This window comes from Petromyzon marinus, chromosome 22 (genome assembly GCF_048934315.1).
Source record: "Petromyzon marinus isolate PM22_M1 ecotype Great Lakes invasive population chromosome 22, UKy_Petmar_22M1.pri1.0, whole genome shotgun sequence".
Taxonomy (NCBI): domain Eukaryota; kingdom Metazoa; phylum Chordata; class Hyperoartia; order Petromyzontiformes; family Petromyzontidae; genus Petromyzon; species Petromyzon marinus.
The window spans coordinates 14,110,057-14,122,817 of NC_133688.1; the positions used below are offsets into that span (position 1 = coordinate 14,110,057).

Below are 12,761 nucleotides of genomic sequence, written 5' to 3' on the forward strand. Positions count from 1 at the left end.
AATTGGTGAAAGGGGGAGCCCGAAGACCAACTTGGACGTTGCTCGCCGCTGATGTTTGCCGTAGCCGGGAATCTAACTCGGATCGCTAGGTTCGTCGAAGGGCATTGCATGATAAACCGGCCGATTTTTTTGGGATATCGGCAATGATGCTTTCAAATGTGACTTTGGGTCTTGTTCGTTGGTGATTTATATCTCCTTATGAACAAGCAAGTTCGGTATGCGGTGTGAATATTTCGAGATGATGTATTCAGCAGCACATCTCATTGACTTCACATGATAATAACTTATTGCTTGAGCCATTAAGCAACATGCTAGGTATTGTTCTTTAATGCTGCATGGTGTACGCATGTTCGTCGGCTCCGTTACTTTGTAAGCTTAAGTAACTTCATCGGGGGGGTAATATCGTTAATTTATTTATTACAAGTTTCAGTGCTCGTGGTAATGTTAGTTCGTTCCATAATGTATGAATTCACTGCTACCTTTACCTGGGACAAAAGCAAACGGAAACGTTGCCACCAGCTACGCCTAAGAATAGAACGTGCACTTTTCTTTAAATTCTTCTTCCTCCCCCCCCCCCCCACACAAGTATAAATTATAAATGTTGGTCTTTTGTAAGGGGTAGGTTTGACAAAATGAACCCACTTTACACATGGGAAGCCTTATTATCCCTTGTTATGTCTCTTCCTCATTGTGAATACAACACAGCGATCTAATCGCCCCCCCCCCCAAAAAAAAACATATATTATGGACATCCTCGCTTCACAGTCTGTAGTCTGCATCTGCAGTTATTCCGTCTGCTTGCGTGAAGGCGTAGTTCTGGTGCGTAGAGTTACAGCAGTGCACTTATGCAGAAATCGTCAATGCTGTCTGGTCGTCGACTATATAATTATGTTGACGCATCGTAACGACCTTTAATTGTGATTTTTTTCTTCTTGCTCGTCGTACAGCAGAGATTCGTGATAGGAAAACATCTTAGAGTAGGCTAGCCTCACAAAAAAAACATTCTATCCGTGTACAGTTGTTGGCTTATGTAATTGATTGGCCATCACCAACCAAATAACGTAGACTTTTCCATCTACTTTAAAATTCAAAATCTCAAAAGTGGTTTCGTATTCATAATGAACTTGGGGGACGGCATTGTGAATTCCACATTCCATTAGTAAGGGTGAACATATACAAATTGGTAAGGGTGAACATATACAAATTGGTAAGGGTGAACATATACAAATTGGTAAGGGTGAACATATACATATTGGTAAGGGTGAACATATACATATTGGTAAGGGTGAACATATACAAATTGGTAAGGGTGAACATATACAAATTGGTAAGGGTGAACATATACAAATTGGTAAGGGTGAACATATACAAATTGGTAAGGGTGAACATATACAAATTGCTACTCTGGATGGATTAATTTGCACATTGCTTTATTTTTCTCATTCCTGCAACTTTGCAGCCTTCTCCGTGAAGTTCGTATAACATTTCCCACAGTTAATTCCCATCAAGCAGTGAATTAATCGTGGCTGATTGTGGTGATGATGAATGCACGAGGGGTTGAGTCAATCTCTGACCAAGATTTGATCTTATAACCACCTTGAGCTTGTTGTGCATTCTAACCATTGTACAACTTGATCATTTCATGCTACTTGATATCTATGTATACATTTCTTCAATTTTCTCTTGGTATGTGTGTGCGGTAGTGTAGTAGTTAGTGCGCTGCTGCGTTACGAACCCGGTGACCCAAGTTCGATTCCTGCTCACGGCTAAACATCGGTGACTATTATATGAACCGGTCCCGGGCCTCCTCCCCTGGGTCGACTCAGCCTCAAATGAGTACCTGGTATGGTGTGTAAAGATCGCCACTGGGGAGACAAAGGCGGACGGGCGTGGTTGCTGGCCACCCACCGACTCGTGCGCCGTGCCGGCCTTCATAGGTGCTCGCTAACAGCACTTGCCCCTACAGTCTGTTAAGGCTACACGGGGGATCTTTGTCTTTGTTACTTTCAACACACCTGATACAAATCCACATTTTCTCCAGGTATGTGTACACATTTCATAATGATCGATTTGCTGGAAAAATTTTTAATAGTATTTTTCAATCTAAGACCTTTCCTTGCCGAGTTATGGTTGCGAAACCAAAAAAAAAATGCTTCATGCGGACCACAAAATGTAAAATTATTGAACACCAAGATGCCTTCCGTGTATTTCGAAATCTAAATGTTTCGCTGCTGGTTGCCACGACCGATCGTCTGCCAAGCAACAGGCTTCCGCTAGTAACGGCGCCATTAGCAACGGGCGTCTCTAGCAACAGGCAGCATCCCTAGCAACGGGTATCCCTAGCAACGGGTATCCCTAGCAACGGGTATCCCTAGCAACGGGTATCCTTAGCAATGGCTTGCCCTGCAGGAAGTCACAGGAAAACATCAGGGTGCCTGGTGGGAGGTGTTGGACGAAAGGATTGAGCGAAAGAGGCAAATACGAATGAGAGGGATTGCGAGAGGAAACGAGAGACCCTTTTACGTCAATTTTTTTTAATCAAATTAGTTAACAGATTTGCTTCCATGGAATGTGATATTCAACACGTGCGAATCTAAAGCGCTTGTGTGCATTGCGAAATAGAAAGTTTTGACGCTGTTCGCCGGCACACAGCGAGTGCAAATGAGAAACCGAGTGCGTAGATGAGGGAAGAATGAGAGCGAGAGGATTGACTGAGTGAATGAATGAATGGGAATGAGAGGGGAATGAGGCATGAGTCGGAGAATGAAGAAATCGTTAATAAATTAGAGAATGAGTAAATACGGGATAAATCAATGAATGAGGATTGAGTGAATTCTAGATTTGAAGCTTTCGTGACTGCAAGGATCCATACTCTTTGGTTCTATTCGGTAAAGTCACGTAGGTAAAAAATTAAAACAACTAAAAATCACGACGTTTCGGCCACAACACAAGCGGCCTTCATCAGGTGAAGGCCGGACTCCAACACTGTCCGCTGGACAGGTTGGTCCCTTCACCTGATGAAGGTCGCTTGTGTTGTGGCCGAAACGTCGTGATTTTTTGTTTTATTTTTACCTACGTGACTTTACCGAATAGAACCAAAGAGTAGGATTGAGTGAGTTTATGAATGAGTAAAATGATTGAATTTGTTAAGAATGATTGAGAGGAATTAGTGATTGAACTAGGGAGGAATGAGATAGATTTGTATGACAATACTGGGACTGTATTAACTGGGGTAAATAATGTACGTAAATGTACCGAATAAATTACAGGTATGGACTATTAAAATACTCAACCCTACCATACGAATGTGGAATTTTCATGTTTTTGCTCAGGGTTGTAGACTAGCGATGAGCACTGCCTCAATGCTCATACAAGCAAGGAATCACTTGGTCGTTGACTTTGTAGAATCATAAAATAACTTTCATGATTACAATAGACGGTGGGGGAAAAGAGGCTTTTGAACAATTCTATTCATGTAATAAAAGCATTAATGAAATGCATCGATTGTTAAGCAAGTAACCATGACGACCTCGCGGGTAATGAAGGCAGCAACAAACACTTTCCTGATTAAGAAGGCATAATTCGCGGATGCTTTTTCTTTTTTAATCGCTGGGTGATTTTGACAGGCTTGTCGTCTTTAATAATAGGAACGTGAACGTATTCTAGACAGTAGCTCCCACGCAACCGCCGATTCAGTCGGTGAAGGACGCTCCACCAAGTATGTCTCTCCCCTTGTTCACGGTCGGCTTTATTCCCACGTAGACGACGTGCAATAATTTCCCAACGCCAAATTGATCCGCCGCTGCCATCGTGGTAACCCTTAATACTAGGCGAGGGGTGGCCACTTGTGCCAACATTTTTGAACGCGCGCGAGTCTTTTTTTTTCCCTCCCCAGCCGCTCGTCATCCCACGTGCGGGTTTTTTCTTTCCTGGTTGAGCCCCGCCGGGTTGAGCAATTCTCCTTAACCTTGTTCAACTCCGGCAGATGCCTGCCTGCTGCAAGCAGGGCAGATTAGTTTCTTGGCCTCAAGGTTGAGAGGAGATATCTTCAACGCTCGGCGCAACCGAGAAAACCGCACTTGGGTCTGTTTTAAAATCTAATTTGAGCCATGTGGTAGGTAAGTAGTTATGGCATTCTGTTATGGTCGATAATGTACATACAGTAATTAAATAAAATAATTGCATCGAGGATAATTAAGATATCTGATTTGTAAGCAGCACTCATAATCCAATGCTATGCGAAAGTTTCATGCATAATTACCAACAAACGAAACGTTTCTCAAGCTTCCAAGTAAAGAATAATGTAATGTGCACGCATTCTTATTTAGAATGTATTCGCCCGTGTTAAGTTGCCAAATATACAGATTCACTATTAGACAGGCGCCTGTGTCTCAAAGTAGGCATCAGCAGTTTCATTTTGTCAGGAGGATCCTTGAAAACATTGAGCAGCAGGCATAGACGCATAGTTGAATGTATAATACTTTACCACTGTTAAAAATAATCCATGGTAAAGTCACGTAGAATGAGAATAAAATCATAAATTAATAAAATAAAAGAACACAACAAAAATCACGACGTTTCGGCCACAACACAAGTGGCCTTCATCAGGTGAAGGGACGAGACTATCTGGAGGACAGCGCTGGAGGACAGCGCTGTCCTCCAGATAGTCTGGTCCCTTCATCTGATGAAGGCCACTTGTGTTGTGGCCGAAACGTCGTGAGAATTTTATTGTGTTATTTTATTATTTTATTCTCATTCTACGTGACTTTACCGAAAGAACCAAAGAAGATGAATCCTTGCAGTCACGAAAGCTTTAAATCGAAAAATAATCCATGGCTCGAGTTTCCTGGCTGGCTGCTGGCTGGGCTCCTCTCCACCCGAACTCTGTCGTGAGTGGCTGTTGAGGAGCCGTCGCCACGGAGACCAGCTGGGTAACTGGCTAAAGAGGATTCTCCGTGTAACAAATGGGCATTGAATGCAATCGAAACAGGGGAAGAAGTTCGGAAGACATCAAATAGATCGCGACAACGAAGAGATGGAAGTAACGGATACGGATGACTGACACGGTTAATTTAATTGCCATAACTTTTAAATTTGTGCTGCTGTTAATGTAATTATTTTGCCAGAATGTGTTTTTTATCCTAGAGAATATTAAAAAAAACCTCAGAATACATGTCATCTTGGTATTTTATTTCATGAAAAAGCAGATTACTTTTAGTGCTCTGAGTACAGGGATTTTGAGAAGAGCATGACAATGACAGCCGCCTGTTATTTTATGTTCCAGAGCAACGAGTTCCCTGCTAGTCTCCTTAAAACAGTTCTCGTAAAATTTTAATAAACAACCCTTTCTCAATTTAATGCCGGATGAAGGCGGCCCTCCCCAACGTTGCGCGTCAGCCATTGGGCTTGTGTGACGAAAACAACGTCGCCGTCATGGCCAACGCGGATTGGTGAATGTGGGGGGGATCCAGAGCTGAGTTCAGATATCACTCGCCACTGATGTTGGCCGTGGGCTCCTACAATTTGACCCAGGTCGCCAGGAGTGTAGTGCGGCTCACCGGTGAGCCACCGGTGAGCCACCGGTGAGCCACCGGTGAGCCACCGGTGAGCCACCGGTGAGCCACCGGTCCGCTGCAGTAATAAACACCGTGACATCACGTGACCAGTAACGTCTCTCAAGGTGAGAAGGAAAAAAAACACCTCAAAGGGATTAAAAAAAAAATTAATGTCAGTAATATATTCAATTACTATTTTTCATTATCTTTGAGCCAAAATGTCCTCTGGGCGTAATGGGAATGTAATAATTGCGTCCCAACTTTACCTCTTTCCTGCTCTGATCTCGATCAAAGCCGCAAACAGTATCTAATGTGACATTATTATATACATCATGTGTGTTTGTGTACGTTTTGATAATTTTTTCGGATTATAAATTACATTAATACTTGCAGAAAGCTAGCAATTGAGGCGTACACGACCACCTTGCAACCACTGTGGAACATGTTAACGATTTTTTCTGTACTATACCAGTTTGTAAAAAAAAAACTCAACTGTTGGTATGCTGCTTACCGTGCTCCGCTTTGCAAACCGGCGACCAGAATACGATTTCACGGCTGACTTCAGTGGGAAGTTATATCAAAACTGATCTTGCCCGCTCCCCCCCATAATATAGCCCCACTGACCAGCGTGAAGTATGGTTCAACACAAATACATTCCCCGTGACTGACATGGTATGGGGAGGCCTTCATCTATTGGTGGATCGAGAATCGCTGGAACGTATTAATGTTTAAATGACTAAAACAGCTAAGTTCCTGCGCGTCTTTAATGAACCCTTAAAAGTTTTGCTAATGCCGTAAGTGCTGCTTACAACGTAGTTGTCTTGCGACCTGTTAGCCCCGATTTGTATAGATTCCTTGCTATGTTGTGATGTTGTGGCTAGAAAGTTGTTACTGTATGTACACTTACGGAGATTGGGAGTCTATGTTTCTTCAATAGGTAGGGGACCGTGATGTGTTTGTGCTTCACGAAAGTCAGAAAGGCGTTTGGCACGTAAACAACAATAAAACGACAACAAAGCTGCTTCATCAGAATTGGAACACAGAGGAGTGTGCAGCTTTGTTAAATCACAGGGATCTTTATTCAGCCACAGACTGACATCTTTGTCACTTTTTGCAGGACGAAGTTGACTGGGAATTAGCGTCAGATCCCAAAGCAAAAAATTGTATTCTCTGCACACAGGATATGCCGCTTCTGTGCTTCTGCGTGGATTACAAAATAAGCAATGAGGTGTATCGTGCCCAGCCTTTTACCCAATGCATTTTTGACAACTTGAATCGTTTCCAAAAATATTTCTCTCTCAAAGTCCAGCGACGCTCGGGAAGAGGGAGGAAAAAAAAAGGAAAACACTTTTGAAAGGATTTGAAGTGATGGACGCAAAAAAAATGTTTTATAGTTTGCGGGTTCGAACGGTAACAATGAAGGCAGTCCGAAATGATGGAAGCGGCACCTTTTGAGGGTGATCTTACAGTTAGATTGTGTCTCGTGTGCAGGCCCCCAACTCATTGAGAGAGGGTGGTGAGCAGAGGCGGAGTGAGCAAGTAAGCGACTGCACACAATTGGCTCCTTGTTTTGCTCATTATCTGAGGTGGCCTTTGCGTTTGCCTCGATGAGTTGGCACCCGTTGATTTTGATTCTGGAGCCCCCCCTCTCTTAATGAATGGGGCCAAAACCTTGACGCGAACCCCCCCCCCCCCCAGTCACACCCCACCGCAACGCTGCCTCTGCCAATAATATCTCAGTGTAGCAATTAGCACTGGCGTGTGCCTTGGCGTTTCCGGTTAACAAATCCTCAAATCCTCCCGCAGTCAAAGGCAGATGGCAACAAAGACGTGAATTAAATCTTGACTTAAAGCTTTCCTGACTGCAGGAATTCATATTCTATGGGTCTTTCGCTAAAGCCGCGTACATAGGTTCAAGGCAAATGAAATAAAAAACGAGGTCGTTTTGATCGCAACGCAAGCGATCGTCATCGCTTTGTTTCCTCCTGATGACGGCCGCTTGCGTTGCGATTCTAAACGTCGTAATTTTATTTTGTTATTTTTTTCTTTTTTTGTGTCTTTGAACCTATCTACGTGACTTTACCGAAAGGCCCATAGAAAAAATACTTTAATTGTTTTTACATGTGTTCATTCGCACATATCTACTAAATTTAAGTTACTATGCAATTATTTCTGCAGTGTGTTTTATATCAAAAGACGTTTTCAAATGTTTTTCTCTCATAAAATATAGATTGTTATCGAGCATAGTTTAATGGCACCACCTGCCATAGGTTTACGCGCTTGTAAATTTCAGTTCAATTTCTGAATTTGGCTCCTGAAGAGTTTCCTAGCACATGGAAGTGAAAAAGTAGGGGCATCGTACAGATTAATGCGTGGCACAAACCCCCCCAAAAAACGCATCGATCAGAGAGTTAATAAATCACAGTCTTACTCTCACAATTCCAAGTTGTGATCTGACACCGCTTGTCAGACATTGATTGGATGCTCTAGAGACGAGACCAATTCTTGAGCAATGTGACGAAATGATTCTGTTTAGAGTCCCCGCATTAAATTACCATTGAGTTCCACGAATCCCATAATAAACCCCTGGTGCCTCGTGTAAACAGGTGCAGAAGAATAGGGGTTGTTGTATAAAGTCTGACCATTGGAACAAAAATGTCAATGACTGGAGTGAAAACATATGAATACGTGTGTTTTAGGGTTTATAACATGCATGAGTTGTATATATTTTGAGCCGACTACTGTTTAACAATGTGCTGGTATGTGTTTACAGTGAGTTTATTATGATATTGGCAATGAATCAAAACAATGCAGTATAATTTTACACATGTAAACAAAATTTAGAGTGGATTGCTTAAATGTTTAATGTGCATTCTTGATGGTATAGATGGTCGTGTGTGTGTTCGTGTGTGTTTTTCTGGAGGCATGTAGCTCACTCAACATTTATTTACCCAATACTCCAGAGACTCTTGTTTCACAGCAGGGTTCTACATTGCAATGTTTGACCATTCCTTTAGGGGAAGTGTTTTGTAATACACACTTAGTGTTTTCTCAATTAACTATTTTCAGTTTGCCAGACTTCCCTCAACTGGAATGGCTCACCCCTCCAATGAGTCCGGCTTTGAAACGATTTCCTGAAGTGTGTCTCTGGTACCAAGATTCATGATGCATTCTACATCATATCGCGCACGCCACTACGTCATAGCCGGGCAGTGGTGGCTATGCATGCCCGTAATCCAGCTCTGTGAAGGCGGCGAGGGTTGATGGATCACACAAGTGTTGTGAAACTCCGTTGCTGTGGGCATTTGAGGTGGCCCATACTCTGGCTCGCCAGAATGCGGTGCAGAAATGTTCAATATGTTTGGGATAGTGTTGCCCCCTCATACAAGTGGATTTTCTCCAGGTGCTCTGAATTCCTCCCGCATGAAACACTCATTAATTGGCCAATAACTTAATATATAGAGGACCACAGACCTTGGACTATTATTGGTGCTATCTCGTGCCTCTTGAGTCATTGTGTCTTCAAGAGTGAGCAAATGCTGTGTGGCATGTGGGAATGTGGGAATGCACAAAACAAATGGTTGCTTGGCAAACAGCAGCCATCTTACAACAGCACTTGTACCCTATGACAGGCATAATTAATTCCCCGTGTGGTATGTCTGTTGATCGGTTCTCATAAAAAGGTTTAAAGGAGCCAACTTGCAATTGCCTACTGTCTGGAGGAAGGGTCTCCACTCGAGGGATTTCTAGAGGGTATCTGTTCTACTGTTCCGCACTGACCGGATATGTTGGAATAGGTTTGTGTGTGCATCTCCGCGTATCTGTCGGTGTATTAGTGTCTGTGTTTTTGTGTAGTTACGTGAAATGTGCAAATGCACGGGCGGCCATTTTCATGAAAAAATAATCGTGGATAACCTGCAGGTATTATTCAAAATCTCGAGTATTAGGAAGCCACTTCGCTGTGCATTATGGATAAAATCTTGGATAACGCGACAGACAATAGGAATAGTGTTGATTGGCAGGTGGATTATAGTGGGGGTAAAGTGTGGGGCCTCTGTCGTCCTCAAAGATCGTAGTCCATCAGTGTGGAACTTAAGTCCAAAATACCCTCTAGAAGGGCGTAATAGAGCTCCCGTTGAGGCCCTCCATGGCAGGAGTGGCGTGAGCCAGCACTTGCAGGGCTGCACCTTGGTATTCATCATAGCGAGAAACAATTCCCAGTCATCACCATTGTCGTTGTCACCATCCTCGTCGTCCTCATTAAACGGGGATGCGTGCCAATGTCCGTCTCGCTCGCACTCCGTCTTGTGCATGAACATTTATAGCCATAAATCATCGTCAATGAAATCGGTCTCCATTAAATCGCTCGTGATTCAGTAATCAGAGTCAATATTCATTACTAATTATGTAAATGTAGCATCGGTATGCTTCATATTCAGTTATTACTGCAGTTTAGTGGTCCTCTGAAAAGTTGTTGCTGTTTTTTTCTTAATAAAAACAATCTCGGAGAATAAAGTCACCTTGTAGATGTTCATTTTTTTTACTTTTAAGGATACATTTTTAAAGTATATATTTTTGTTCATGTTGCTTCATCAGCATTTGCTCATCAGTGGAATAAGTCATTTGCAATTGGCTGGGATTTAAATGCTCTAAATGCCTTAAACTAAATATTTTTTTTTATCGTGAGTAATATTCCGGTTCAGGATGTGGGAGCCCCAAAAGCACTACGTGTTCAGTTATTCGACTTTGGACTATGTGTTTAGTTCATTCTTCTGCAGTAATATAATACGTGCGTTCACAGACGGTTTCATGAATATATAGGGAAAAAAATAGCCACGAATCTCCGTTAAATAGGCTTGAACATAGAGAACCCACGCTCGTGCCATCTTGGAATTAAATTTCAACGCGAGGTCACCGTAATCGGCACACCGCCATTAAAAGTTACGCATTACGCAAAAACCAGATCGAAAAGGCTCTTTGAGATTTGGGCGTTTTTAAATGGGCTGCTCGTCGTGATCGCTCTTGAATTGCGCGCGGCGTTTCTTGAGCGTGGGTCCACGTGAAGTGTGCGGCGAGCATTCCCCGCATGCTGGTTGTTACTGGGTTTTGGTCTTTTTGGTGTCTTCGTATACAGTAAGGGGAAATCTCGAACCCGACGACCCGAGGGTCGATTCCCCCTCGCGGCCAATAACTGGTGAACCTTGATCCTGGGACTCCCCCCGGGGTACTGAGGTCAACTCAGCCTTATAAAAAAAAAAATGTATCTGGTGCGATGAGCCAGCACTGCCACTCGGGAGACAAAGGTGGCTGGGGGTGGTGCTGGCCACCCGTTGCCGGCTGTCATAGGCGCTACTCGCTAGTAGCACGCGCCCCGACAGTCTTATTCGTGTTTTTGTTTGTTGTGGTTGCACCCGATTCAAAAGCCGAATGGCTCACAGGGCTATACCAAATAAACTGAAACTGTTAAAAGCTATACGGGGGGGGGGGGGACGTGGTCTTTGTCTTTGTTACAATCTCGTGTGCTGGGATGCCAAATTACGATTCGAATAGCAACCGAAAACGATGAGATCATAGAAAAGTGACCTTTTACAGTGCGTCCGCACGGAGTCACCTTTTAATGCATTACATGACATTAATACCGTTACATAATGAATTTGTGGCATTTCTCCAACATCAATATTCTGGGCTCCAGCAGAGGTGACGGTTGCTTGACCTCAAAGCAATAACCTCTTTCTAATTAATATGGTGACTAACCATTAGAAGCGCCATTGGTTGAAGTGTGTGTGGGCGGTTGGAGGCTTAAAACAAATACTCTTCCCGTGGCTGACTTGATGGGGCCCCCCCCTCCGGCTTGTATCCAGGAGACCACCGCAGTTTCCACAAGTCACAGTTTTAAGTTTAAGTTCCGTGCGCAAACCGGCCGCACGCAGTGCCTGTGAAAAGAGAGACACTTGTTCGATTCAGGAAGGGGTGGTGGTTTGGGGGGTTGAAAACCCGTCAAGGCCAGGTCCAAAGGTTAAGCAACTCCGGGGTGATCAATCACCTGAATCACGTTTAAATCATTTCACGTCCCGAGTGGCAAACATTTGTCCACTTTTCCAAGAGCTGTTGGGGGGAGGCGGGGGCGGCGTAACGTGCACCACCGGGGTGGCCCACTCTCAACTCCAGCAGTCCGTTGTCACCTTCCCCCTCCACCACCACCTCCGTTTTTAGTGATTACCAACAGGCTTTTCTGTTCCATTGACAAATTAATTGACCGCACACCCAGTGCACCTGGCGGTTGGTGATCACAGGAAGCTGCACACGTGGTGGTGGTGGTGCTGGTGGGGGGGGGTGGTTTGCCCCTGCTTCCTTCTGGCGAGAACAAACGCAACGGCGAGCGACGGACCACTCCATGGTCCTCGTTTTGCGTCGGGGAATCTGGCCGCGCGAGTGTTTTGTGTGCGCGCGCTTTACACCACCCCGGGGCTGCGTGGTGCACGGCAGAGGGTAGTGTGCGTAACAATGTAACCGTTGTGTACTGTGCTTGGACGCTGCCGTGTCTTTGCTCCCTGCCTTTTTGGAGCGCGCGCATTGAACCGGCTTGAAGTTGTGGTCAAGGTCCCCACCGCCAGTACCCCGCACGGCTTGAGGGGGGTCCCCCCTGATCCAGTCGCAGACGGACAAGCGGGGGCTGTACACGCGGGCACCCCGTGCCATCGGACTCGGGTGATCATCCCCGGCCTTGGATCTTTCCGCAAAGCTTATGGGCACACCAGCCCTAAACCGCATCTGGCAGCGGATTCGGACGTTTGATACGCAGATGGCAAATGTTTAAACGTCTTCGGTGTGCGAGGGTGGTGACCCAGAACAGAACAGTGGAACGTTCATGACGACGCGATGCCCAATTCGCATTTACGAAGGAGGCCTCGCCAAAAGAGACGCGGCTCCTCTGCTGCTCCTGACGCAATCGTCTGACTCGGCCACCTCGGTGCGAAGAAATAGCTGATGCTCGACCTTCACGTCGACCATCCAAAGAAGAGGAAGTGCGATCACGTATTGAGAATGTTACAACAGATTGACACTTGCCATTGGCTGTGCCTGCGAGTTTGACGCAGAACGGCGGAAAGGGGTGACCGCGATGGAGGAGATAAGCTCCCCGGGTTTCTGGGGCACTCTCACGCACACCCAGCGAGACGTGGGGGTGCAGGGGTGACTCAGCTCGGT

General features: G+C 44.8%; 1 protein-coding gene across 11 annotated transcripts in view; it reads left to right on the forward strand.

Annotated features, from left to right (window-relative positions):
- Window positions 1-12,761, forward strand: part of LOC116944967 (uncharacterized) — a 133,421-nt gene that overhangs the window by 12,771 nt on the left and 107,889 nt on the right. The window contains exon 1 of one of the 11 annotated variants that reach the window (XM_032958963.2): window positions 4,717-7,094. The exons of the other annotated variants lie outside the window; for them this stretch is intronic. The gene's annotated coding sequence lies outside the window, so the exon portion shown is untranslated. Of the gene's footprint in view, window positions 1-4,716; window positions 7,095-12,761 lie in introns of those variants that run through there. 11 annotated transcript variants of the gene reach the window in all.